We start from the raw sequence: 27271 nt of genomic DNA on the forward strand, positions 1-27271 counted from the left end.
CATGGGGCCGTTACTAATAAAACGTCGCCTAAATGCTGTCTGCAAACTTATCGCGCTAAGCTCGTAACACACTATCGAAGACTGCTGGCACACGATGCAACAACAAATTGCACCAGTTGTTACGTCTCATACGTTGGAGCAGAGAATTGACGTGTTTTGTCGACACTCACTGGGCAATTGGAAAATTCGCAAGCATTTCGAATGCAATGTTTCCCACGTTTTCGCTCATTTCGCGGTTCCGTTGAAGACGTTCTTCACCACCTGACACAGAAAAAGGAACGCAGTCGGTAGGGCTTTTTTGATTCTTTTCCTTCAAAGGGAGTTAGTTTTCTAGTGAGTTCCTCTTATGGCATGCACTAGACAACCAGAACTGCTACAGCAGAGAGTCATTTTTGTTGTCAGCTGTAGTTGCATTATCACCAACGCAGAGCAATTCCATTGGCGTCGCATCAAAACGAATACCTGCCGAAACCCGGGATCGAACCAGGGACCTTTAGATCTTCAGTCTAACGCTCTCCCAACTGAGCTATTTCGGCTGACATTGAACGTTGCTGTTTGCATGTGTTCGTTCAGCTCTGCCTCGTTGCCAATTTCACAGTCACCTTCGTCTGATAAGACACAGGGACGCTGAAAGGCGAGCAGCCGATGCAGTGAAGTCCCACACACATTTCTTCTGCTTCCATCATCGTAACAAGCAAACATGTCGACTCGACTCGTGTAATATTCACTTCGCTGACTTCACGTGACGCCGCGCTGACGCTAGAAAACCCGTGCTATGTCGATGTCAGGGGCAACTCGTGTGCAGAGAACGAGACACAAGAAGGAGTGAGCCTCTCCACCGTATGAGAGGCAGTATCTAGCAGATACACACGGTAAAACATTCGACTTGCGTTAGCTCGTAAATTGCTACACGTCATCGTCTGCAAGCTAAAAAGGACACATCTGCACTGCCCAGTGAGGCGACACTTGTACTAACACCCGGTGGGCGGCTGTGAGACGAGGAGATGAGCTGCGGCTTCTGGGCGCGACTGTAACGCTGCGCCCTGGATCAAATAACTGGTGACCCATGTGTTTAGTAGTGACGCAACTGCTAGGATGCACCTGAACGTCCATCTTTTGAGAGAGAGAAAATTTTCGCAGTCGGCAGGACTCGAACCTACGCTCCCAGAGGGAATCTGATTTCAAGTCAGACGCCTTAACCACTCGGCCACGACTGCCGGTGGCAGAAGCGACTCCCGACAAGTGAAACGGCCATCTTTAGAAGCAATCTGATGGCAGAAAGCGGCGTGGCCTCACTCTTTCCTGTAGGGTTTCCATTAGCCGTTACGAAAGTGTATTAATTTTCGCCCAGACAGGGACTTGAACCCAGGACCCTTTGGTTGAAAACCTAACGCTCTACCGACTCAGCTATGCGGGCCCACGCACGAGCATTATCGTACAGCTGCGTGGTGAGCGAGTGATTCGCATGTTGTAATTACTGGCTTATGGCTCCAATGGCGACTTCACCGACTTCCCACTGACGCACCGCTGACGCTAGTTTTCTGTCGTCTTAAAACGATGGACATACCTCCAAGCAGCTGCGAGATCTTAAGAAAAGAAACGCTGCACCACTGCCTTCGCCGCACTCGAATGATTCAATTGCGATTCTTAAAAAGAATTGAATGTTCGCTCTGTCCAACACTTTCGAGCACATCTGTGTACTCACGATCTCAGCGACGGCTTTCTGCAGTCCCAGCGTCAGTGCGAGGTGAACCGATGGCCACAGTAAGCAGCGGTCGTCGCGAAACTCAGTATTCTTAAACGGAAACTTTCGTCTTGTTGAGAATGGCGTCACTGGTTTGCACCCGCATTCGCCCACGCATGTCACATGTGTGCGAAAATTTTTGCTCCTCTCTTTACGCAAAATCGCACGCAGCCGGTAGGATTCGAACCTACGCTCCCATAGGGAATCTGATTTCGAGTCAGACGCCTTAACCACTCGGCCACGACTGCCGGTAGCGCGGCGTTGTCCCGACACATGCAAATGCTACCGTTTGAAGCACTGTGGTGTCAGAAAACGGCGTAGCTGCATTATTTTCCGTAGCGTTTCCACCGCTACCAGACGAATCGCTACCAAAGTTTTAAAATTTCCGCCCGGACAGGGACTTGAACCCTGGACCCTTAGGTTAAAAGCCTAATGCTCTACCGACTGAGCTATCCGGGCTCGGACGACGGTGTGAGACCTCCCACGATGCACAACTGTACATTGACTCATGTCCTTTACTGTTGTGCAATCGTTGCATGGGGCCGTTACTAATAAAACGTCGCCTAAATGCTGTCTGCAAACTTATCGCGCTAAGCTCGTAACACACTATCGAAGACTGCTGGCACACGATGCAACAACAAATTGCACCAGTTGTTACGTCTCATACGTTGGAGCAGAGAATTGACGTGTTTTGTCGACACTCACTGGGCAATTGGAAAATTCGCAAGCATTTCGAATGCAATGTTTCCCACGTTTTCGCTCATTTCGCGGTTCCGTTGAAGACGTTCTTCACCACCTGACACAGAAAAAGGAACGCAGTCGGTAGGGCTTTTTTGATTCTTTTCCTTCAAAGGGAGTTAGTTTTCTAGTGAGTTCCTCTTATGGCATGCACTAGACAACCAGAACTGCTACAGCAGAGAGTCATTTTTGTTGTCAGCTGTAGTTGCATTATCACCAACGCAGAGCAATTCCATTGGCGTCGCATCAAAACGAATACCTGCCGAAACCCGGGATCGAACCAGGGACCTTTAGATCTTCAGTCTAACGCTCTCCCAACTGAGCTATTTCGGCTGACATTGAACGTTGCTGTTTGCATGTGTTCGTTCAGCTCTGCCTCGTTGCCAATTTCACAGTCACCTTCGTCTGATAAGACACAGGGACGCTGAAAGGCGAGCAGCCGATGCAGTGAAGTCCCACACACATTTCTTCTGCTTCCATCATCGTAACAAGCAAACATGTCGACTCGACTCGTGTAATATTCACTTCGCTGACTTCACGTGACGCCGCGCTGACGCTAGAAAACCCGTGCTATGTCGATGTCAGGGGCAACTCGTGTGCAGAGAACGAGACACAAGAAGGAGTGAGCCTCTCCACCGTATGAGAGGCAGTATCTAGCAGATACACACGGTAAAACATTCGACTTGCGTTAGCTCGTAAATTGCTACACGTCATCGTCTGCAAGCTAAAAAGGACACATCTGCACTGCCCAGTGAGGCGACACTTGTACTAACACCCGGTGGGCGGCTGTGAGACGAGGAGATGAGCTGCGGCTTCTGGGCGCGACTGTAACGCTGCGCCCTGGATCAAATAACTGGTGACCCATGTGTTTAGTAGTGACGCAACTGCTAGGATGCACCTGAACGTCCATCTTTTGAGAGAGAGAAAATTTTCGCAGTCGGCAGGACTTTTTTTTTTTTTTTTTTTTTTTTTTTTTTTTTTTTTTTTTTTTTACTGTACGCAAAATCGCACGCAGCCGGTAGGATTTTTTTTTTTTTTTTTTTTTTTTTTTTTTTTTTTTTTTTTTTTAAATGGATGCAACGAGAGCAACAGGCAGGCAGAGGCAAAGAGGGCAGGGGTCGAATGTCCCGAGGCCTGGCCACAATGTCTCCCCCAGACCCGTCACTCAGTCGCCTCCTGAGTTAGCGTAGGTAACTGGTTTTGTGTTATTTTTTTTTTTTTTTTTTTTTTTTTTTTTTTTTTTTTTTTTTTTTTTGGCTACTGGAGTGGATTTATTTTAAATTTTTACTTTTAAATTGTTGTAAATATTCGTTTGTTTGTTTTTGATTTATTATTTGCCGACTGGCGTGGTAAAGAGTGGGGAACTTAACATGGTAGCTCATTGGCTGGGGAAAGAGGAAAGAAATAATTGGAGCCATAAAGGAAACGAAATCATCGCCCCAAAACGATAGAAAGGCAGCGTTTCCTGCTGGAAGAGAACGACAAGGAGTGCAGTGGGAAAAGAAAAAGAAAACACGAAGAACTTAGAAGCCCGCAACTCTGCCGGGACATGAAATTAAGTAACGGACCTGAGAGAAAAATGAGCAAATTCTATTTCCCCATAACGGAAAAAGAAAATGAAATGGCACATAATTTGGCAACTACAAACAAAACACCTCTCTTGGAAAGGAATGTGAAAGGAGTGGAAGATTTTGAGTGTGCTGTCTTCACGTAAAGAAGCGAGCAAATTGGCAACATAGAACTTTAAAGCAAGCGATCCCCGTAGGAAAGAAGAAAGCGAAAGACATATTGAAAGAAAGGAAGACTAAGCTCTCGAAAGGGAGTAAAAAAGCACACTCTAAATAAAACGAAAGTGCGTTCCAATCGCAAAGAAAGGAAAAAGGAAAGTTATGAAAACAGTCAAAGAAAAGGAAGAAAGAAAATAATGCTGTATTCCATTTATTTGTCATTTCAATGTGTTTCTAGTTTGTTCTTCAGTTTTCTGTTTCTGAGTTCTTTCGTAACGTCAACACGCCATTACTTCCGTTCACATTGCAGGACCATGATCGACGTCGTCATTAAGAGTGGAAAACAGTCGGTGCCAGATTGAAGACTTTCCGAAATTGCTGTTCAATGGGGATTTGTAGAAAGCGCTGAAAGCATCTCTGATATGAGGCTGTTCTCCGGAGCGTTTCATGGCGCTCCCACAGATAAAACAAGTAGTCGACTGGATCAATTATATTCTTGGCAAATATAGCGTAGGTGGTATGCCCTAAAATCCACATTGTAGCATTTCGCTTAGATGGCGGAAAGGGTTTAATGTCGGGGATGACAGCCGTCAGCGGCGAAAAAGACCGCTTGTCAGTCCTGTTAATGAGTGCGAGCATGTCGCAGGAAATAGCCCACACATCTCGTGTGGTTCTGCAAAGAAACCGATGCTCAAGGGTACCCCTTTCGTCACAGTACTCGCACTTAGAGGACGGAATTAGGTGAATAGTCGCCAGTCGGTCGTTGGTTGTCACAGTGCGAGTGATGACCGTATACCACGTGCTTCGCACTTCCGCCGGTAACAACTTGTTGCTGACGTTTTGCCAAACAAGAACCCAGTTGTTGTGGGGACATTGACGGACTAAGTTATTCGGTGGTGACAAACCAATCATCTCACGATACAAAGAGGTGGCAGACCGCGTCCTGCGGTCTCGAGCTAGTGAAACATGATAACTGCGGGACAAGAAAAAATCTCTGAATGCAGCAAGCTTGTAAGGTATCCGCGAGACATTGATCGGTGCACTGTCAGAAAGGGGCTCATGGGCGCGGAAGAGGGCAGCCGTCGTACTGTGGGGGCTATTCTCGACAATGGTGGCAATTCTGTTGACTAGCAGGGCAGAACATTTCTTTCTGACATCTACGAGACCTAGTCCTCCGCGAGACGGAGGCTGGGTACATGTGGCAAGTTTCACCTTGAAAATATGGCCACGCCACAGCAGCCAGTGTGCAGCTTGGCTGATCGTGCGTGCCAACGGAGGTGGGACGTTGAGCACTTGAGCCACATACCACGCTTTAGCCAAAATGTGAACATTGATCAACTCAACACGCTGTAGAAGATGTAATTTCCGGGTGGCGTGACGAACCATGAGACCTTTGACAGTTGTGGAAATACGGCGCCAGTTATGAGCGGCCATCTTTATGGGGCAAGCAAAGAATTGAATGCCGAGCATCATGTGGGAGGCAGCTATGGTGTACCACGAATCGGCAGCATAGTTGCGACAGGCACCTATTGGGAGTAGCACTGTTTTATGCGGGTTCAGTTCCGCACCGGTAGCCTGGGCAAAAAGACGGAACACAGGTTTAACTAAAGGGATGTCCTTTTCTTGTCGTATAAAGACGCCGACATCGTCGGCGTACGCAATGCACGACGCCCGTACACCCTCTACATCGATCCCACTGACAGTGCGCCCAATTCGGCGGAGGAGGGGGTCAAGAGCGATAACAAAGAGGGACATAGAGAGGGGACATCCTTGCCGCACAGACCGTGCGATCCTAAAGGGAGCCGAAAGGGTGCCATTTATCAGAATGCGAGAAGACGCTCTCGTTAGGACATTTTCAAGAGCGGAGACAAAGTTCACATGAAAGCCGATGTGACCTAACAAGGCAAAGAGGTAATCGTGGTTAATCCTATCAAAAGCCTTCCTAAAGTCAATCGACAGAATCGCCCCTGGAGTCCGTGTGGCAGCAGTGTGAGCCACGACGTCCCTATACGTGCTCACGGCGGCAAGGATACCCCTCCCTGTCACAGCGCACATCTGGAAAGGGCTAATGATTTTTCGCATCACACTGTGCAGCCTGGTTGCGACGCATTTGCTGAAAAGCTTGTAGTCACTGTTCAACAGCGTGATAGGGCGGAAGTTTTCAACTTTGTCAGCCCCAGCGGTCTTAGGGAGAAGAATGACTATACCCTCTAGGAACTCTGCCGGACACGGAAGGCCACTCAACAATTCATTTGCGACCTTTGTGAGGATAGGTTCTAAGAGATCCCAGAACTCGAGGTAGAATTCTAAAGGAATTCCGTCAGGGCCTGGGGACTTGTGTCGAGCAGACGAACGGAGTGCACCGCTCATGTCCTCCGTCGTGATGGCGGAAAGGAGGGTGTCATTGTCCTCACGTGTAAGCAGGTTCCGCATTTCACCTATGAGGACATGTGCGGCCGCCCTATCGTGGTCGCTACGCTGGAACGCGGCACTAAAATGGGCAAAAATGTGCGCACGAATGTCCCTCTCAGTGGTGAGTCGCTCCCCAGTCTCCAGTCTAAGACACCGAATAAATTTAGTAGCACCCCGTCTCCGCTCTCTTTCGATATGGTGAATAGTCGGTGACTCATCAAACGTCCCTACACAGCGGCTTCTAAGTAAGGAGCCCTGAAAATCTTGGGCCTGCAATTTAAAAATTTGAGCTTTCACAGCCTTTAACTGAAGCATAAATTGCTCATCAACAATATCTGGTAGAGAGACGGCATCTTTTAAAATCTGATAATAAAATTCAGTGGTTCTATGTTTCCACAGCGCAGCTTCGGCGCTAAAACACTTTAAAACAGCACGGATGGACGGTTTGGCCAGGTGAACCCACCAATTGACAACCGAGGCATAGTTAGCCAGCTTTTCGCCGCAGGAAGAGAGCGTATCGTGAATCTGCCGACGCAACGAGGGGGCACGGACATGAGTCACGTTAAACTTCCACACCCGAGATCGACGTAACTGGTGGAGTTGCGGCGCGCGAAGGTCACAGAAGAAGGCGCAGTGATCGGAAAAACAGACAGGGGCAACGTCAGCACTGATTAGGTGATCTGCTATGCAGGTCGACACATAGAACCTATCAAGTCTACTAGCCCCATTTCGATAGAAATACGTAAAAGCTTGCTGTTGAGGATAGAGGACACGCCACACATCCGCTAACTGGAAGCTTGCAATCAGACGATCAAGGTCAACGCACTTATGAGCCGTAGGAAACTGATCACTGTCCGCGACCACGCAATTAAAATCGCCCCCCAACACGACGGGCAGCGTCGGGCTACCAATCAAGGTGGGTACATCTTCAATGAAAAATCTCGCTCTCGCCCTCTTGAAACTAGTGCCAGACGGAGCGTAAATGTTAACTAGTTGCAGGCCTCCGATAACGCACGAGATCCCCCTGCCGGTCGGTAGTCGTTGGACGCGCGTGGGCGCTACTGCAGACTTATATAAAATAGCGGTACCACACCGAGCTTCCGGGTCGACATTATAAATGGCGGAATACCCCGTTAAAACATCAAGGCACACAACGCTCACTTCCTGCAGAAAAATAAAATCAAACCGACAATGTTGGATAAAATTTGCCAAGACTTGCAATTTCTGAGGAGCCGCAATACAGTTGATATTTAACGTGGCTATTTTAACCATGTGGCTACAGGACGCATGGGTGTAGGGCACACAGATAAATTTTTTGAAAGGGAGTCACCGGCAAGGTGCAGGCGCACCGGAGACGGAAAGCAGGGTACCGTGGCAGTTACATGTCTTCATCGTCCGCCCAGGAGAGCGGCGTAGGATTGGTCGTGTCTCCGTCCGACAGACTGCCGCCGGTAGGGTCACCCGACGCGGTTTTCCTGGACGCGCGAGTCTGCGAATTGCGCTGTTTACGAGATTCCGTGTCAGTACTAATCTTTTTCGAAGGGGGCGAAATTTCCCGGCCGCCGGTACCCTTTCCTAGCATACCCTTAAGTTTCCGACTTTGTTCTCGCACACGTTTTTCTCGTTGCGTGGCAAAGTCAGTATCCTGCAACTTGGTCTTTACGTTCCGTACGGAGGCAACAGAGTGCTGTTCTACATCCATAACCAAGTTCTCCACTTGAGGCGGAGAAAGGTGCAAGGTATTCGCTGGAGCAGTCACGTTACTGGGGGATGGGTTGGAGTCCGCGACCTTGTCAGGAGTGGCAGTAAGTGCACAATCCCCAGCAGGGATGTCCGACACAACAGGCACTGAAGTAGCAGCATCACGTGGGGAGGACGTTGGACACTGTAGAACCGGTGAGGCAGGCGCGGTGTCGCAAACGGCGACAGTAATAGCACCTGATTCCGGAATGCTCTGAACACGTTCATTATCAAGTGAAGTCACGGAAGTCGTCTCCTGCAACGGAGCAGAACGGTTGGTCGGACGACATTCAGTGCTAACGTCAGGGACATTGTCAACAACAGGCGTATGTGGAACAACAGGTACACTAGGAAGAATAGACATACCCGCTACAACCGGTTCACGAACTAACGAGTCAGCCGGTGGCGGAGAACCTCTAAGAAGGGCACCTGCGTAACTACCTGAGTTTTCTAGGGGCAACTGCACAGGGCGCCGACGGGGACAAGAATTCCGCATATGTTCAGTAGAATGACAGAGAGAACACGTTGGAGGTTGGCCGGTGTAGGAGATGAAAGCCCTATGGCCGCCTATGATAACGAATGACGGAATGTGTTTCTTTAAGTCCATCCGCACAGTACGGACGCCGTTATCACATTGATAAACATACGCGGACGACCAATAATCTTTAGTGACAGCAAAGATAGTCCCATATAAACTTAATGCACGGCGAATTTCATCCAAGGGCACTTCAAAAGGCAGATGGAAAACCTTCACATTTCGTACACCATAACCGGCATGTAGAACCTGCACGTCACTAATAGTCCCATCAGCATGTTTAAACTTCCGAACCCCGCCATTGACGGCCACCAAACGCTCACATAGTTCACTATCAAGGAGTTTCAAAAACACGGAATTAACAATAAAATCTAAATGAACACCGTCAAGCAAAGCTGGGTCTATTTGCAATTCCGATCGGATCCAATGATGTATTTCAAAAGCCGTGGGACGCGGAAATTCGCGATCAAACAACAACTGAATAGTATTAGACCGGTTGTACGACACCATTTTCCACAATAAATCCTTGAAAAACTTACAAAAAGAGAAGAAACACGCTGAGTATAGACACCAGGCCGCTGCAAACCACGACGGCCAACGATGTAAACACAGCTGCAAGCGGAGCTCGCGACGGGCACGTCCGCTCGCCGCAACCACTCGGCCACGACTGCCGGTGGCAGAAGCGACTCCCGACAAGTGAAACGGCCATCTTTAGAAGCAATCTGATGGCAGAAAGCGGCGTGGCCTCACTCTTTCCTGTAGGGTTTCCATTAGCCGTTACGAAAGTGTATTAATTTTCGCCCAGACAGGGACTTGAACCCAGGACCCTTTGGTTGAAAACCTAACGCTCTACCGACTCAGCTATGCGGGCCCACGCACGAGCATTATCGTACAGCTGCGTGGTGAGCGAGTGATTCGCATGTTGTAATTACTGGCTTATGGCTCCAATGGCGACTTCACCGACTTCCCACTGACGCACCGCTGACGCTAGTTTTCTGTCGTCTTAAAACGATGGACATACCTCCAAGCAGCTGCGAGATCTTAAGAAAAGAAACGCTGCACCACTGCCTTCGCCGCACTCGAATGATTCAATTGCGATTCTTAAAAAGAATTGAATGTTCGCTCTGTCCAACACTTTCGAGCACATCTGTGTACTCACGATCTCAGCGACGGCTTTCTGCAGTCCCAGCGTCAGTGCGAGGTGAACCGATGGCCACAGTAAGCAGCGGTCGTCGCGAAACTCAGTATTCTTAAACGGAAACTTTCGTCTTGTTGAGAATGGCGTCACTGGTTTGCACCCGCATTCGCCCACGCATGTCACATGTGTGCGAAAATTTTTGCTCCTCTCTTTACGCAAAATCGCACGCAGCCGGTAGGATTCGAACCTACGCTCCCATAGGGAATCTGATTTCGAGTCAGACGCCTTAACCACTCGGCCACGACTGCCGGTAGCGCGGCGTTGTCCCGACACATGCAAATGCTACCGTTTGAAGCACTGTGGTGTCAGAAAACGGCGTAGCTGCATTATTTTCCGTAGCGTTTCCACCGCTACCAGACGAATCGCTACCAAAGTTTTAAAATTTCCGCCCGGACAGGGACTTGAACCCTGGACCCTTAGGTTAAAAGCCTAATGCTCTACCGACTGAGCTATCCGGGCTCGGACGACGGTGTGAGACCTCCCACGATGCACAACTGTACATTGACTCATGTCCTTTACTGTTGTGCAATCGTTGCATGGGGCCGTTACTAATAAAACGTCGCCTAAATGCTGTCTGCAAACTTATCGCGCTAAGCTCGTAACACACTATCGAAGACTGCTGGCACACGATGCAACAACAAATTGCACCAGTTGTTACGTCTCATACGTTGGAGCAGAGAATTGACGTGTTTTGTCGACACTCACTGGGCAATTGGAAAATTCGCAAGCATTTCGAATGCAATGTTTCCCACGTTTTCGCTCATTTCGCGGTTCCGTTGAAGACGTTCTTCACCACCTGACACAGAAAAAGGAACGCAGTCGGTAGGGCTTTTTTGATTCTTTTCCTTCAAAGGGAGTTAGTTTTCTAGTGAGTTCCTCTTATGGCATGCACTAGACAACCAGAACTGCTACAGCAGAGAGTCATTTTTGTTGTCAGCTGTAGTTGCATTATCACCAACGCAGAGCAATTCCATTGGCGTCGCATCAAAACGAATACCTGCCGAAACCCGGGATCGAACCAGGGACCTTTAGATCTTCAGTCTAACGCTCTCCCAACTGAGCTATTTCGGCTGACATTGAACGTTGCTGTTTGCATGTGTTCGTTCAGCTCTGCCTCGTTGCCAATTTCACAGTCACCTTCGTCTGATAAGACACAGGGACGCTGAAAGGCGAGCAGCCGATGCAGTGAAGTCCCACACACATTTCTTCTGCTTCCATCATCGTAACAAGCAAACATGTCGACTCGACTCGTGTAATATTCACTTCGCTGACTTCACGTGACGCCGCGCTGACGCTAGAAAACCCGTGCTATGTCGATGTCAGGGGCAACTCGTGTGCAGAGAACGAGACACAAGAAGGAGTGAGCCTCTCCACCGTATGAGAGGCAGTATCTAGCAGATACACACGGTAAAACATTCGACTTGCGTTAGCTCGTAAATTGCTACACGTCATCGTCTGCAAGCTAAAAAGGACACATCTGCACTGCCCAGTGAGGCGACACTTGTACTAACACCCGGTGGGCGGCTGTGAGACGAGGAGATGAGCTGCGGCTTCTGGGCGCGACTGTAACGCTGCGCCCTGGATCAAATAACTGGTGACCCATGTGTTTAGTAGTGACGCAACTGCTAGGATGCACCTGAACGTCCATCTTTTGAGAGAGAGAAAATTTTCGCAGTCGGCAGGACTCGAACCTACGCTCCCAGAGGGAATCTGATTTCAAGTCAGACGCCTTAACCACTCGGCCACGACTGCCGGTGGCAGAAGCGACTCCCGACAAGTGAAACGGCCATCTTTAGAAGCAATCTGATGGCAGAAAGCGGCGTGGCCTCACTCTTTCCTGTAGGGTTTCCATTAGCCGTTACGAAAGTGTATTAATTTTCGCCCAGACAGGGACTTGAACCCAGGACCCTTTGGTTGAAAACCTAACGCTCTACCGACTCAGCTATGCGGGCCCACGCACGAGCATTATCGTACAGCTGCGTGGTGAGCGAGTGATTCGCATGTTGTAATTACTGGCTTATGGCTCCAATGGCGACTTCACCGACTTCCCACTGACGCACCGCTGACGCTAGTTTTCTGTCGTCTTAAAACGATGGACATACCTCCAAGCAGCTGCGAGATCTTAAGAAAAGAAACGCTGCACCACTGCCTTCGCCGCACTCGAATGATTCAATTGCGATTCTTAAAAAGAATTGAATGTTCGCTCTGTCCAACACTTTCGAGCACATCTGTGTACTCACGATCTCAGCGACGGCTTTCTGCAGTCCCAGCGTCAGTGCGAGGTGAACCGATGGCCACAGTAAGCAGCGGTCGTCGCGAAACTCAGTATTCTTAAACGGAAACTTTCGTCTTGTTGAGAATGGCGTCACTGGTTTGCACCCGCATTCGCCCACGCATGTCACATGTGTGCGAAAATTTTTGCTCCTCTCTTTACGCAAAATCGCACGCAGCCGGTAGGATTCGAACCTACGCTCCCATAGGGAATCTGATTTCGAGTCAGACGCCTTAACCACTCGGCCACGACTGCCGGTAGCGCGGCGTTGTCCCGACACATGCAAATGCTACCGTTTGAAGCACTGTGGTGTCAGAAAACGGCGTAGCTGCATTATTTTCCGTAGCGTTTCCACCGCTACCAGACGAATCGCTACCAAAGTTTTAAAATTTCCGCCCGGACAGGGACTTGAACCCTGGACCCTTAGGTTAAAAGCCTAATGCTCTACCGACTGAGCTATCCGGGCTCGGACGACGGTGTGAGACCTCCCACGATGCACAACTGTACATTGACTCATGTCCTTTACTGTTGTGCAATCGTTGCATGGGGCCGTTACTAATAAAACGTCGCCTAAATGCTGTCTGCAAACTTATCGCGCTAAGCTCGTAACACACTATCGAAGACTGCTGGCACACGATGCAACAACAAATTGCACCAGTTGTTACGTCTCATACGTTGGAGCAGAGAATTGACGTGTTTTGTCGACACTCACTGGGCAATTGGAAAATTCGCAAGCATTTCGAATGCAATGTTTCCCACGTTTTCGCTCATTTCGCGGTTCCGTTGAAGACGTTCTTCACCACCTGACACAGAAAAAGGAACGCAGTCGGTAGGGCTTTTTTGATTCTTTTCCTTCAAAGGGAGTTAGTTTTCTAGTGAGTTCCTCTTATGGCATGCACTAGACAACCAGAACTGCTACAGCAGAGAGTCATTTTTGTTGTCAGCTGTAGTTGCATTATCACCAACGCAGAGCAATTCCATTGGCGTCGCATCAAAACGAATACCTGCCGAAACCCGGGATCGAACCAGGGACCTTTAGATCTTCAGTCTAACGCTCTCCCAACTGAGCTATTTCGGCTGACATTGAACGTTGCTGTTTGCATGTGTTCGTTCAGCTCTGCCTCGTTGCCAATTTCACAGTCACCTTCGTCTGATAAGACACAGGGACGCTGAAAGGCGAGCAGCCGATGCAGTGAAGTCCCACACACATTTCTTCTGCTTCCATCATCGTAACAAGCAAACATGTCGACTCGACTCGTGTAATATTCACTTCGCTGACTTCACGTGACGCCGCGCTGACGCTAGAAAACCCGTGCTATGTCGATGTCAGGGGCAACTCGTGTGCAGAGAACGAGACACAAGAAGGAGTGAGCCTCTCCACCGTATGAGAGGCAGTATCTAGCAGATACACACGGTAAAACATTCGACTTGCGTTAGCTCGTAAATTGCTACACGTCATCGTCTGCAAGCTAAAAAGGACACATCTGCACTGCCCAGTGAGGCGACACTTGTACTAACACCCGGTGGGCGGCTGTGAGACGAGGAGATGAGCTGCGGCTTCTGGGCGCGACTGTAACGCTGCGCCCTGGATCAAATAACTGGTGACCCATGTGTTTAGTAGTGACGCAACTGCTAGGATGCACCTGAACGTCCATCTTTTGAGAGAGAGAAAATTTTCGCAGTCGGCAGGACTCGAACCTACGCTCCCAGAGGGAATCTGATTTCAAGTCAGACGCCTTAACCACTCGGCCACGACTGCCGGTGGCAGAAGCGACTCCCGACAAGTGAAACGGCCATCTTTAGAAGCAATCTGATGGCAGAAAGCGGCGTGGCCTCACTCTTTCCTGTAGGGTTTCCATTAGCCGTTACGAAAGTGTATTAATTTTCGCCCAGACAGGGACTTGAACCCAGGACCCTTTGGTTGAAAACCTAACGCTCTACCGACTCAGCTATGCGGGCCCACGCACGAGCATTATCGTACAGCTGCGTGGTGAGCGAGTGATTCGCATGTTGTAATTACTGGCTTATGGCTCCAATGGCGACTTCACCGACTTCCCACTGACGCACCGCTGACGCTAGTTTTCTGTCGTCTTAAAACGATGGACATACCTCCAAGCAGCTGCGAGATCTTAAGAAAAGAAACGCTGCACCACTGCCTTCGCCGCACTCGAATGATTCAATTGCGATTCTTAAAAAGAATTGAATGTTCGCTCTGTCCAACACTTTCGAGCACATCTGTGTACTCACGATCTCAGCGACGGCTTTCTGCAGTCCCAGCGTCAGTGCGAGGTGAACCGATGGCCACAGTAAGCAGCGGTCGTCGCGAAACTCAGTATTCTTAAACGGAAACTTTCGTCTTGTTGAGAATGGCGTCACTGGTTTGCACCCGCATTCGCCCACGCATGTCACATGTGTGCGAAAATTTTTGCTCCTCTCTTTACGCAAAATCGCACGCAGCCGGTAGGATTCGAACCTACGCTCCCATAGGGAATCTGATTTCGAGTCAGACGCCTTAACCACTCGGCCACGACTGCCGGTAGCGCGGCGTTGTCCCGACACATGCAAATGCTACCGTTTGAAGCACTGTGGTGTCAGAAAACGGCGTAGCTGCATTATTTTCCGTAGCGTTTCCACCGCTACCAGACGAATCGCTACCAAAGTTTTAAAATTTCCGCCCGGACAGGGACTTGAACCCTGGACCCTTAGGTTAAAAGCCTAATGCTCTACCGACTGAGCTATCCGGGCTCGGACGACGGTGTGAGACCTCCCACGATGCACAACTGTACATTGACTCATGTCCTTTACTGTTGTGCAATCGTTGCATGGGGCCGTTACTAATAAAACGTCGCCTAAATGCTGTCTGCAAACTTATCGCGCTAAGCTCGTAACACACTATCGAAGACTGCTGGCACACGATGCAACAACAAATTGCACCAGTTGTTACGTCTCATACGTTGGAGCAGAGAATTGACGTGTTTTGTCGACACTCACTGGGCAATTGGAAAATTCGCAAGCATTTCGAATGCAATGTTTCCCACGTTTTCGCTCATTTCGCGGTTCCGTTGAAGACGTTCTTCACCACCTGACACAGAAAAAGGAACGCAGTCGGTAGGGCTTTTTTGATTCTTTTCCTTCAAAGGGAGTTAGTTTTCTAGTGAGTTCCTCTTATGGCATGCACTAGACAACCAGAACTGCTACAGCAGAGAGTCATTTTTGTTGTCAGCTGTAGTTGCATTATCACCAACGCAGAGCAATTCCATTGGCGTCGCATCAAAACGAATACCTGCCGAAACCCGGGATCGAACCAGGGACCTTTAGATCTTCAGTCTAACGCTCTCCCAACTGAGCTATTTCGGCTGACATTGAACGTTGCTGTTTGCATGTGTTCGTTCAGCTCTGCCTCGTTGCCAATTTCACAGTCACCTTCGTCTGATAAGACACAGGGACGCTGAAAGGCGAGCAGCCGATGCAGTGAAGTCCCACACACATTTCTTCTGCTTCCATCATCGTAACAAGCAAACATGTCGACTCGACTCGTGTAATATTCACTTCGCTGACTTCACGTGACGCCGCGCTGACGCTAGAAAACCCGTGCTATGTCGATGTCAGGGGCAACTCGTGTGCAGAGAACGAGACACAAGAAGGAGTGAGCCTCTCCACCGTATGAGAGGCAGTATCTAGCAGATACACACGGTAAAACATTCGACTTGCGTTAGCTCGTAAATTGCTACACGTCATCGTCTGCAAGCTAAAAAGGACACATCTGCACTGCCCAGTGAGGCGACACTTGTACTAACACCCGGTGGGCGGCTGTGAGACGAGGAGATGAGCTGCGGCTTCTGGGCGCGACTGTAACGCTGCGCCCTGGATCAAATAACTGGTGACCCATGTGTTTAGTAGTGACGCAACTGCTAGGATGCACCTGAACGTCCATCTTTTGAGAGAGAGAAAATTTTCGCAGTCGGCAGGACTCGAACCTACGCTCCCAGAGGGAATCTGATTTCAAGTCAGACGCCTTAACCACTCGGCCACGACTGCCGGTGGCAGAAGCGACTCCCGACAAGTGAAACGGCCATCTTTAGAAGCAATCTGATGGCAGAAAGCGGCGTGGCCTCACTCTTTCCTGTAGGGTTTCCATTAGCCGTTACGAAAGTGTATTAATTTTCGCCCAGACAGGGACTTGAACCCAGGACCCTTTGGTTGAAAACCTAACGCTCTACCGACTCAGCTATGCGGGCCCACGCACGAGCATTATCGTACAGCTGCGTGGTGAGCGAGTGATTCGCATGTTGTAATTACTGGCTTATGGCTCCAATGGCGACTTCACCGACTTCCCACTGACGCACCGCTGACGCTAGTTTTCTGTCGTCTTAAAACGATGGACATACCTCCAAGCAGCTGCGAGATCTTAAGAAAAGAAACGCTGCACCACTGCCTTCGCCGCACTCGAATGATTCAATTGCGATTCTTAAAAAGAATTGAATGTTCGCTCTGTCCAACACTTTCGAGCACATCTGTGTACTCACGATCTCAGCGACGGCTTTCTGCAGTCCCAGCGTCAGTGCGAGGTGAACCGATGGCCACAGTAAGCAGCGGTCGTCGCGAAACTCAGTATTCTTAAACGGAAACTTTCGTCTTGTTGAGAATGGCGTCACTGGTTTGCACCCGCATTCGCCCACGCATGTCACATGTGTGCGAAAATTTTTGCTCCTCTCTTTACGCAAAATCGCACGCAGCCGGTAGGATTCGAACCTACGCTCCCATAGGGAATCTGATTTCGAGTCAGACGCCTTAACCACTCGGCCACGACTGCCGGTAGCGCGGCGTTGTCCCGACACATGCAAATGCTACCGTTTGAAGCACTGTGGTGTCAGAAAACGGCGTAGCTGCATTATTTTCCGTAGCGTTTCCACCGCTACCAGACGAATCGCTACCAAAGTTTTAAAATTTCCGCCCGGACAGGGACTTGAACCCTGGACCCTTAGGTTAAAAGCCTAATGCTCTACCGACTGAGCTATCCGGGCTCGGACGACGGTGTGAGACCTCCCACGATGCACAACTGTACATTGACTCATGTCCTTTACTGTTGTGCAATCGTTGCATGGGGCCGTTACTAATAAAACGTCGCCTAAATGCTGTCTGCAAACTTATCGCGCTAAGCTCGTAACACACTATCGAAGACTGCTGGCACACGATGCAACAACAAATTGCACCAGTTGTTACGTCTCATACGTTGGAGCAGAGAATTGACGTGTTTTGTCGACACTCACTGGGCAATTGGAAAATTCGCAAGCATTTCGAATGCAATGTTTCCCACGTTTTCGCTCATTTCGCGGTTCCGTTGAAGACGTTCTTCACCACCTGACACAGAAAAAGGAACGCAGTCGGTAGGGCTTTTTTGATTCTTTTCCTTCAAAGGGAGTTAGTTTTCTAGTGAGTTCCTCTTATGGCATGCACTAGACAACCAGAACTGCTACAGCAGAGAGTCATTTTTGTTGTCAGCTGTAGTTGCATTATCACCAACGCAGAGCAATTCCATTGGCGTCGCATCAAAACGAATACCTGCCGAAACCCGGGATCGAACCAGGGACCTTTAGATCTTCAGTCTAACGCTCTCCCAACTGAGCTATTTCGGCTGACATTGAACGTTGCTGTTTGCATGTGTTCGTTCAGCTCTGCCTCGTTGCCAATTTCACAGTCACCTTCGTCTGATAAGACACAGGGACGCTGAAAGGCGAGCAGCCGATGCAGTGAAGTCCCACACACATTTCTTCTGCTTCCATCATCGTAACAAGCAAACATGTCGACTCGACTCGTGTAATATTCACTTCGCTGACTTCACGTGACGCCGCGCTGACGCTAGAAAACCCGTGCTATGTCGATGTCAGGGGCAACTCGTGTGCAGAGAACGAGACACAAGAAGGAGTGAGCCTCTCCACCGTATGAGAGGCAGTATCTAGCAGATACACACGGTAAAACATTCGACTTGCGTTAGCTCGTAAATTGCTACACGTCATCGTCTGCAAGCTAAAAAGGACACATCTGCACTGCCCAGTGAGGCGACACTTGTACTAACACCCGGTGGGCGGCTGTGAGACGAGGAGATGAGCTGCGGCTTCTGGGCGCGACTGTAACGCTGCGCCCTGGATCAAATAACTGGTGACCCATGTGTTTAGTAGTGACGCAACTGCTAGGATGCACCTGAACGTCCATCTTTTGAGAGAGAGAAAATTTTCGCAGTCGGCAGGACTTTTTTTTTTTTTTTTTTTTTTTTTTTTTTTTTTTTTTTTACTGTACGCAAAATCGCACGCAGCCGGTAGGATTTTTTTTTTTTTTTTTTTTTTTTTTTTTTTTTTTTTTTTTTTAAATGGATGCAACGAGAGCAACAGGCAGGCAGAGGCAAAGAGGGCAGGGGTCGAATGTCCCGAGGCCTGGCCACAATGTCTCCCCCAGACCCGTCACTCAGTCGCCTCCTGAGTTAGCGTAGGTAACTGGTTTTGTGTTATTTTTTTTTTTTTTTTTTTTTTTTTTTTTTTTTTTTTTTTTTGGCTACTGGAGTGGATTTATTTTAAATTTTTACTTTTAAATTGTTGTAAATATTCGTTTGTTTGTTTTTGATTTATTATTTGCCGACTGGCGTGGTAAAGAGTGGGGAACTTAACATGGTAGCTCATTGGCTGGGGAAAGAGGAAAGAAATAATTGGAGCCATAAAGGAAACGAAATCATCGCCCCAAAACGATAGAAAGGCAGCGTTTCCTGCTGGAAGAGAACGACAAGGAGTGCAGTGGGAAAAGAAAAAGAAAACACGAAGAACTTAGAAGCCCGCAACTCTGCCGGGACATGAAATTAAGTAACGGACCTGAGAGAAAAATGAGCAAATTCTATTTCCCCATAACGGAAAAAGAAAATGAAATGGCACATAATTTGGCAACTACAAACAAAACACCTCTCTTGGAAAGGAATGTGAAAGGAGTGGAAGATTTTGAGTGTGCTGTCTTCACGTAAAGAAGCGAGCAAATTGGCAACATAGAACTTTAAAGCAAGCGATCCCCGTAGGAAAGAAGAAAGCGAAAGACATATTGAAAGAAAGGAAGACTAAGCTCTCGAAAGGGAGTAAAAAAGCACACTCTAAATAAAACGAAAGTGCGTTCCAATCGCAAAGAAAGGAAAAAGGAAAGTTATGAAAACAGTCAAAGAAAAGGAAGAAAGAAAATAATGCTGTATTCCATTTATTTGTCATTTCAATGTGTTTCTAGTTTGTTCTTCAGTTTTCTGTTTCTGAGTTCTTTCGTAACGTCAACACGCCATTACTTCCGTTCACATTGCAGGACCATGATCGACGTCGTCATTAAGAGTGGAAAACAGTCGGTGCCAGATTGAAGACTTTCCGAAATTGCTGTTCAATGGGGATTTGTAGAAAGCGCTGAAAGCATCTCTGATATGAGGCTGTTCTCCGGAGCGTTTCATGGCGCTCCCACAGATAAAACAAGTAGTCGACTGGATCAATTATATTCTTGGCAAATATAGCGTAGGTGGTATGCCCTAAAATCCACATTGTAGCATTTCGCTTAGATGGCGGAAAGGGTTTAATGTCGGGGATGACAGCCGTCAGCGGCGAAAAAGACCGCTTGTCAGTCCTGTTAATGAGTGCGAGCATGTCGCAGGAAATAGCCCACACATCTCGTGTGGTTCTGCAAAGAAACCGATGCTCAAGGGTACCCCTTTCGTCACAGTACTCGCACTTAGAGGACGGAATTAGGTGAATAGTCGCCAGTCGGTCGTTGGTTGTCACAGTGCGAGTGATGACCGTATACCACGTGCTTCGCACTTCCGCCGGTAACAACTTGTTGCTGACGTTTTGCCAAACAAGAACCCAGTTGTTGTGGGGACATTGACGGACTAAGTTATTCGGTGGTGACAAACCAATCATCTCACGATACAAAGAGGTGGCAGACCGCGTCCTGCGGTCTCGAGCTAGTGAAACATGATAACTGCGGGACAAGAAAAAATCTCTGAATGCAGCAAGCTTGTAAGGTATCCGCGAGACATTGATCGGTGCACTGTCAGAAAGGGGCTCATGGGCGCGGAAGAGGGCAGCCGTCGTACTGTGGGGGCTATTCTCGACAATGGTGGCAATTCTGTTGACTAGCAGGGCAGAACATTTCTTTCTGACATCTACGAGACCTAGTCCTCCGCGAGACGGAGGCTGGGTACATGTGGCAAGTTTCACCTTGAAAATATGGCCACGCCACAGCAGCCAGTGTGCAGCTTGGCTGATCGTGCGTGCCAACGGAGGTGGGACGTTGAGCACTTGAGCCACATACCACGCTTTAGCCAAAATGTGAACATTGATCAACTCAACACGCTGTAGAAGATGTAATTTCCGGGTGGCGTGACGAACCATGAGACCTTTGACAGTTGTGGAAATACGGCGCCAGTTATGAGCGGCCATCTTTATGGGGCAAGCAAAGAATTGAATGCCGAGCATCATGTGGGAGGCAGCTATGGTGTACCACGAATCGGCAGCATAGTTGCGACAGGCACCTATTGGGAGTAGCACTGTTTTATGCGGGTTCAGTTCCGCACCGGTAGCCTGGGCAAAAAGACGGAACACAGGTTTAACTAAAGGGATGTCCTTTTCTTGTCGTATAAAGACGCCGACATCGTCGGCGTACGCAATGCACGACGCCCGTACACCCTCTACATCGATCCCACTGACAGTGCGCCCAATTCGGCGGAGGAGGGGGTCAAGAGCGATAACAAAGAGGGACATAGAGAGGGGACATCCTTGCCGCACAGACCGTGCGATCCTAAAGGGAGCCGAAAGGGTGCCATTTATCAGAATGCGAGAAGACGCTCTCGTTAGGACATTTTCAAGAGCGGAGACAAAGTTCACATGAAAGCCGATGTGACCTAACAAGGCAAAGAGGTAATCGTGGTTAATCCTATCAAAAGCCTTCCTAAAGTCAATCGACAGAATCGCCCCTGGAGTCCGTGTGGCAGCAGTGTGAGCCACGACGTCCCTATACGTGCTCACGGCGGCAAGGATACCCCTCCCTGTCACAGCGCACATCTGGAAAGGGCTAATGATTTTTCGCATCACACTGTGCAGCCTGGTTGCGACGCATTTGCTGAAAAGCTTGTAGTCACTGTTCAACAGCGTGATAGGGCGGAAGTTTTCAACTTTGTCAGCCCCAGCGGTCTTAGGGAGAAGAATGACTATACCCTCTAGGAACTCTGCCGGACACGGAAGGCCACTCAACAATTCATTTGCGACCTTTGTGAGGATAGGTTCTAAGAGATCCCAGAACTCGAGGTAGAATTCTAAAGGAATTCCGTCAGGGCCTGGGGACTTGTGTCGAGCAGACGAACGGAGTGCACCGCTCATGTCCTCCGTCGTGATGGCGGAAAGGAGGGTGTCATTGTCCTCACGTGTAAGCAGGTTCCGCATTTCACCTATGAGGACATGTGCGGCCGCCCTATCGTGGTCGCTACGCTGGAACGCGGCACTAAAATGGGCAAAAATGTGCGCACGAATGTCCCTCTCAGTGGTGAGTCGCTCCCCAGTCTCCAGTCTAAGACACCGAATAAATTTAGTAGCACCCCGTCTCCGCTCTCTTTCGATATGGTGAATAGTCGGTGACTCATCAAACGTCCCTACACAGCGGCTTCTAAGTAAGGAGCCCTGAAAATCTTGGGCCTGCAATTTAAAAATTTGAGCTTTCACAGCCTTTAACTGAAGCATAAATTGCTCATCAACAATATCTGGTAGAGAGACGGCATCTTTTAAAATCTGATAATAAAATTCAGTGGTTCTATGTTTCCACAGCGCAGCTTCGGCGCTAAAACACTTTAAAACAGCACGGATGGACGGTTTGGCCAGGTGAACCCACCAATTGACAACCGAGGCATAGTTAGCCAGCTTTTCGCCGCAGGAAGAGAGCGTATCGTGAATCTGCCGACGCAACGAGGGGGCACGGACATGAGTCACATTAAACTTCCACACCCGAGATCGACGTAACTGGTGGAGTTGCGGCGCGCGAAGGTCACAGAAGAAGGCGCAGTGATCGGAAAAACAGACAGGGGCAACGTCAGCACTGATTAGGTGATCTGCTATGCAGGTCGACACATAGAACCTATCAAGTCTACTAGCCCCATTTCGATAGAAATACGTAAAAGCTTGCTGTTGAGGATAGAGGACACGCCACACATCCGCTAACTGGAAGCTTGCAATCAGACGATCAAGGTCAACGCACTTATGAGCCGTAGGAAACTGATCACTGTCCGCGACCACGCAATTAAAATCGCCCCCCAACACGACGGGCAGCGTCGGGCTACCAATCAAGGTGGGTACATCTTCAATGAAAAATCTCGCTCTCGCCCTCTTGAAACTAGTGCCAGACGGAGCGTAAATGTTAACTAGTTGCAGGCCTCCGATAACGCACGAGATCCCCCTGCCGGTCGGTAGTCGTTGGACGCGCGTGGGCGCTACTGCAGACTTATATAAAATAGCGGTACCACACCGAGCTTCCGGGTCGACATTATAAATGGCGGAATACCCCGTTAAAACATCAAGGCACACAACGCTCACTTCCTGCAGAAAAATAAAATCAAACCGACAATGTTGGATAAAATTTGCCAAGACTTGCAATTTCTGAGGAGCCGCAATACAGTTGATATTTAACGTGGCTATTTTAACCATGTGGCTACAGGACGCATGGGTGTAGGGCACACAGATAAATTTTTTGAAAGGGAGTCACCGGCAAGGTGCAGGCGCACCGGAGACGGAAAGCAGGGTACCGTGGCAGTTACATGTCTTCATCGTCCGCCCAGGAGAGCGGCGTAGGATTGGTCGTGTCTCCGTCCGACAGACTGCCGCCGGTAGGGTCACCCGACGCGGTTTTCCTGGACGCGCGAGTCTGCGAATTGCGCTGTTTACGAGATTCCGTGTCAGTACTAATCTTTTTCGAAGGGGGCGAAATTTCCCGGCCGCCGGTACCCTTTCCTAGCATACCCTTAAGTTTCCGACTTTGTTCTCGCACACGTTTTTCTCGTTGCGTGGCAAAGTCAGTATCCTGCAACTTGGTCTTTACGTTCCGTACGGAGGCAACAGAGTGCTGTTCTACATCCATAACCAAGTTCTCCACTTGAGGCGGAGAAAGGTGCAAGGTATTCGCTGGAGCAGTCACGTTACTGGGGGATGGGTTGGAGTCCGCGACCTTGTCAGGAGTGGCAGTAAGTGCACAATCCCCAGCAGGGATGTCCGACACAACAGGCACTGAAGTAGCAGCATCACGTGGGGAGGACGTTGGACACTGTAGAACCGGTGAGGCAGGCGCGGTGTCGCAAACGGCGACAGTAATAGCACCTGATTCCGGAATGCTCTGAACACGTTCATTATCAAGTGAAGTCACGGAAGTCGTCTCCTGCAACGGAGCAGAACGGTTGGTCGGACGACATTCAGTGCTAACGTCAGGGACATTGTCAACAACAGGCGTATGTGGAACAACAGGTACACTAGGAAGAATAGACATACCCGCTACAACCGGTTCACGAACTAACGAGTCAGCCGGTGGCGGAGAACCTCTAAGAAGGGCACCTGCGTAACTACCTGAGTTTTCTAGGGGCAACTGCACAGGGCGCCGACGGGGACAAGAATTCCGCATATGTTCAGTAGAATGACAGAGAGAACACGTTGGAGGTTGGCCGGTGTAGGAGATGAAAGCCCTATGGCCGCCTATGATAACGAATGACGGAATGTGTTTCTTTAAGTCCATCCGCACAGTACGGACGCCGTTATCACATTGATAAACATACGCGGACGACCAATAATCTTTAGTGACAGCAAAGATAGTCCCATATAAACTTAATGCACGGCGAATTTCATCCAAGGGCACTTCAAAAGGCAGATGGAAAACCTTCACATTTCGTACACCATAACCGGCATGTAGAACCTGCACGTCACTAATAGTCCCATCAGCATGTTTAAACTTCCGAACCCCGCCATTGACGGCCACCAAACGCTCACATAGTTCACTATCAAGGAGTTTCAAAAACACGGAATTAACAATAAAATCTAAATGAACACCGTCAAGCAAAGCTGGGTCTATTTGCAATTCCGATCGGATCCAATGATGTATTTCAAAAGCCGTGGGACGCGGAAATTCGCGATCAAACAACAACTGAATAGTATTAGACCGGTTGTACGACACCATTTTCCACAATAAATCCTTGAAAAACTTACAAAAAGAGAAGAAACACGCTGAGTATAGACACCAGGCCGCTGCAAACCACGACGGCCAACGATGTAAACACAGCTGCAAGCGGAGCTCGCGACGGGCACGTCCGCTCGCCGCAACCACTCGGCCACGACTGCCGGTGGCAGAAGCGACTCCCGACAAGTGAAACGGCCATCTTTAGAAGCAATCTGATGGCAGAAAGCGGCGTGGCCTCACTCTTTCCTGTAGGGTTTCCATTAGCCGTTACGAAAGTGTATTAATTTTCGCCCAGACAGGGACTTGAACCCAGGACCCTTTGGTTGAAAACCTAACGCTCTACCGACTCAGCTATGCGGGCCCACGCACGAGCATTATCGTACAGCTGCGTGGTGAGCGAGTGATTCGCATGTTGTAATTACTGGCTTATGGCTCCAATGGCGACTTCACCGACTTCCCACTGACGCACCGCTGACGCTAGTTTTCTGTCGTCTTAAAACGATGGACATACCTCCAAGCAGCTGCGAGATCTTAAGAAAAGAAACGCTGCACCACTGCCTTCGCCGCACTCGAATGATTCAATTGCGATTCTTAAAAAGAATTGAATGTTCGCTCTGTCCAACACTTTCGAGCACATCTGTGTACTCACGATCTCAGCGACGGCTTTCTGCAGTCCCAGCGTCAGTGCGAGGTGAACCGATGGCCACAGTAAGCAGCGGTCGTCGCGAAACTCAGTATTCTTAAACGGAAACTTTCGTCTTGTTGAGAATGGCGTCACTGGTTTGCACCCGCATTCGCCCACGCATGTCACATGTGTGCGAAAATTTTTGCTCCTCTCTTTACGCAAAATCGCACGCAGCCGGTAGGATTCGAACCTACGCTCCCATAGGGAATCTGATTTCGAGTCAGACGCCTTAACCACTCGGCCACGACTGCCGGTAGCGCGGCGTTGTCCCGACACATGCAAATGCTACCGTTTGAAGCACTGTGGTGTCAGAAAACGGCGTAGCTGCATTATTTTCCGTAGCGTTTCCACCGCTACCAGACGAATCGCTACCAAAGTTTTAAAATTTCCGCCCGGACAGGGACTTGAACCCTGGACCCTTAGGTTAAAAGCCTAATGCTCTACCGACTGAGCTATCCGGGCTCGGACGACGGTGTGAGACCTCCCACGATGCACAACTGTACATTGACTCATGTCCTTTACTGTTGTGCAATCGTTGCATGGGGCCGTTACTAATAAAACGTCGCCTAAATGCTGTCTGCAAACTTATCGCGCTAAGCTCGTAACACACTATCGAAGACTGCTGGCACACGATGCAACAACAAATTGCACCAGTTGTTACGTCTCATACGTTGGAGCAGAGAATTGACGTGTTTTGTCGACACTCACTGGGCAATTGGAAAATTCGCAAGCATTTCGAATGCAATGTTTCCCACGTTTTCGCTCATTTCGCGGTTCCGTTGAAGACGTTCTTCACCACCTGACACAGAAAAAGGAACGCAGTCGGTAGGGCTTTTTTGATTCTTTTCCTTCAAAGGGAGTTAGTTTTCTAGTGAGTTCCTCTTATGGCATGCACTAGACAACCAGAACTGCTACAGCAGAGAGTCATTTTTGTTGTCAGCTGTAGTTGCATTATCACCAACGCAGAGCAATTCCATTGGCGTCGCATCAAAACGAATACCTGCCGAAACCCGGGATCGAACCAGGGACCTTTAGATCTTCAGTCTAACGCTCTCCCAACTGAGCTATTTCGGCTGACATTGAACGTTGCTGTTTGCATGTGTTCGTTCAGCTCTGCCTCGTTGCCAATTTCACAGTCACCTTCGTCTGATAAGACACAGGGACGCTGAAAGGCGAGCAGCCGATGCAGTGAAGTCCCACACACATTTCTTCTGCTTCCATCATCGTAACAAGCAAACATGTCGACTCGACTCGTGTAATATTCACTTCGCTGACTTCACGTGACGCCGCGCTGACGCTAGAAAACCCGTGCTATGTCGATGTCAGGGGCAACTCGTGTGCAGAGAACGAGACACAAGAAGGAGTGAGCCTCTCCACCGTATGAGAGGCAGTATCTAGCAGATACACACGGTAAAACATTCGACTTGCGTTAGCTCGTAAATTGCTACACGTCATCGTCTGCAAGCTAAAAAGGACACATCTGCACTGCCCAGTGAGGCGACACTTGTACTAACACCCGGTGGGCGGCTGTGAGACGAGGAGATGAGCTGCGGCTTCTGGGCGCGACTGTAACGCTGCGCCCTGGATCAAATAACTGGTGACCCATGTGTTTAGTAGTGACGCAACTGCTAGGATGCACCTGAACGTCCATCTTTTGAGAGAGAGAAAATTTTCGCAGTCGGCAGGACTCGAACCTACGCTCCCAGAGGGAATCTGATTTCAAGTCAGACGCCTTAACCACTCGGCCACGACTGCCGGTGGCAGAAGCGACTCCCGACAAGTGAAACGGCCATCTTTAGAAGCAATCTGATGGCAGAAAGCGGCGTGGCCTCACTCTTTCCTGTAGGGTTTCCATTAGCCGTTACGAAAGTGTATTAATTTTCGCCCAGACAGGGACTTGAACCCAGGACCCTTTGGTTGAAAACCTAACGCTCTACCGACTCAGCTATGCGGGCCCACGCACGAGCATTATCGTACAGCTGCGTGGTGAGCGAGTGATTCGCA

The 27271-nt window shown here is 49.2% G+C and overlaps 24 non-coding genes across 24 annotated transcripts; all 24 read right to left on the minus strand.

The window, feature by feature from the left end:
- Positions 1-463: 463 nt before the first annotated feature.
- Trnaf-gaa lies at positions 464-536 on the minus strand. Its single transcript has one exon. It is a non-coding gene; the product is annotated as a tRNA-Phe (tRNA).
- A 599-nt stretch (positions 537-1135) lies between these two features.
- Positions 1136-1217, minus strand: Trnas-uga. The gene has a single exon. It is a non-coding gene; the product is annotated as a tRNA-Ser (tRNA).
- Positions 1218-1910: 693 nt separating this feature from the next.
- Trnas-cga lies at positions 1911-1992 on the minus strand. Its single transcript has one exon. It is a non-coding gene; the product is annotated as a tRNA-Ser (tRNA).
- A 138-nt stretch (positions 1993-2130) lies between these two features.
- Positions 2131-2203, minus strand: Trnak-uuu. Its single transcript has one exon. It is a non-coding gene; the product is annotated as a tRNA-Lys (tRNA).
- A 539-nt stretch (positions 2204-2742) lies between these two features.
- Trnaf-gaa lies at positions 2743-2815 on the minus strand. The gene has a single exon. It is a non-coding gene; the product is annotated as a tRNA-Phe (tRNA).
- Positions 2816-10260: 7445 nt separating this feature from the next.
- On the minus strand, positions 10261-10342 carry Trnas-cga. The gene has a single exon. It is a non-coding gene; the product is annotated as a tRNA-Ser (tRNA).
- Positions 10343-10480: 138 nt separating this feature from the next.
- Trnak-uuu lies at positions 10481-10553 on the minus strand. The gene has a single exon. It is a non-coding gene; the product is annotated as a tRNA-Lys (tRNA).
- A 539-nt stretch (positions 10554-11092) lies between these two features.
- On the minus strand, positions 11093-11165 carry Trnaf-gaa. The gene has a single exon. It is a non-coding gene; the product is annotated as a tRNA-Phe (tRNA).
- A 599-nt stretch (positions 11166-11764) lies between these two features.
- Trnas-uga lies at positions 11765-11846 on the minus strand. Its single transcript has one exon. It is a non-coding gene; the product is annotated as a tRNA-Ser (tRNA).
- Positions 11847-12539: 693 nt separating this feature from the next.
- Trnas-cga lies at positions 12540-12621 on the minus strand. Its single transcript has one exon. It is a non-coding gene; the product is annotated as a tRNA-Ser (tRNA).
- Positions 12622-12759: 138 nt separating this feature from the next.
- Trnak-uuu lies at positions 12760-12832 on the minus strand. The gene has a single exon. It is a non-coding gene; the product is annotated as a tRNA-Lys (tRNA).
- Positions 12833-13371: 539 nt separating this feature from the next.
- Trnaf-gaa lies at positions 13372-13444 on the minus strand. The gene has a single exon. It is a non-coding gene; the product is annotated as a tRNA-Phe (tRNA).
- A 599-nt stretch (positions 13445-14043) lies between these two features.
- Positions 14044-14125, minus strand: Trnas-uga. The gene has a single exon. It is a non-coding gene; the product is annotated as a tRNA-Ser (tRNA).
- Positions 14126-14818: 693 nt separating this feature from the next.
- Positions 14819-14900, minus strand: Trnas-cga. Its single transcript has one exon. It is a non-coding gene; the product is annotated as a tRNA-Ser (tRNA).
- A 138-nt stretch (positions 14901-15038) lies between these two features.
- On the minus strand, positions 15039-15111 carry Trnak-uuu. The gene has a single exon. It is a non-coding gene; the product is annotated as a tRNA-Lys (tRNA).
- A 539-nt stretch (positions 15112-15650) lies between these two features.
- On the minus strand, positions 15651-15723 carry Trnaf-gaa. The gene has a single exon. It is a non-coding gene; the product is annotated as a tRNA-Phe (tRNA).
- Positions 15724-16322: 599 nt separating this feature from the next.
- On the minus strand, positions 16323-16404 carry Trnas-uga. Its single transcript has one exon. It is a non-coding gene; the product is annotated as a tRNA-Ser (tRNA).
- Positions 16405-17097: 693 nt separating this feature from the next.
- Positions 17098-17179, minus strand: Trnas-cga. Its single transcript has one exon. It is a non-coding gene; the product is annotated as a tRNA-Ser (tRNA).
- A 138-nt stretch (positions 17180-17317) lies between these two features.
- Trnak-uuu lies at positions 17318-17390 on the minus strand. The gene has a single exon. It is a non-coding gene; the product is annotated as a tRNA-Lys (tRNA).
- A 539-nt stretch (positions 17391-17929) lies between these two features.
- Trnaf-gaa lies at positions 17930-18002 on the minus strand. Its single transcript has one exon. It is a non-coding gene; the product is annotated as a tRNA-Phe (tRNA).
- A 7434-nt stretch (positions 18003-25436) lies between these two features.
- On the minus strand, positions 25437-25518 carry Trnas-cga. Its single transcript has one exon. It is a non-coding gene; the product is annotated as a tRNA-Ser (tRNA).
- Positions 25519-25656: 138 nt separating this feature from the next.
- Trnak-uuu lies at positions 25657-25729 on the minus strand. Its single transcript has one exon. It is a non-coding gene; the product is annotated as a tRNA-Lys (tRNA).
- A 539-nt stretch (positions 25730-26268) lies between these two features.
- Positions 26269-26341, minus strand: Trnaf-gaa. The gene has a single exon. It is a non-coding gene; the product is annotated as a tRNA-Phe (tRNA).
- Positions 26342-26940: 599 nt separating this feature from the next.
- Positions 26941-27022, minus strand: Trnas-uga. The gene has a single exon. It is a non-coding gene; the product is annotated as a tRNA-Ser (tRNA).
- Positions 27023-27271: the final 249 nt, after the last annotated feature.

Source organism: Schistocerca piceifrons, chromosome 3, assembly GCF_021461385.2.
Source record: "Schistocerca piceifrons isolate TAMUIC-IGC-003096 chromosome 3, iqSchPice1.1, whole genome shotgun sequence".
NCBI lineage: Eukaryota > Metazoa > Arthropoda > Insecta > Orthoptera > Acrididae > Schistocerca > Schistocerca piceifrons.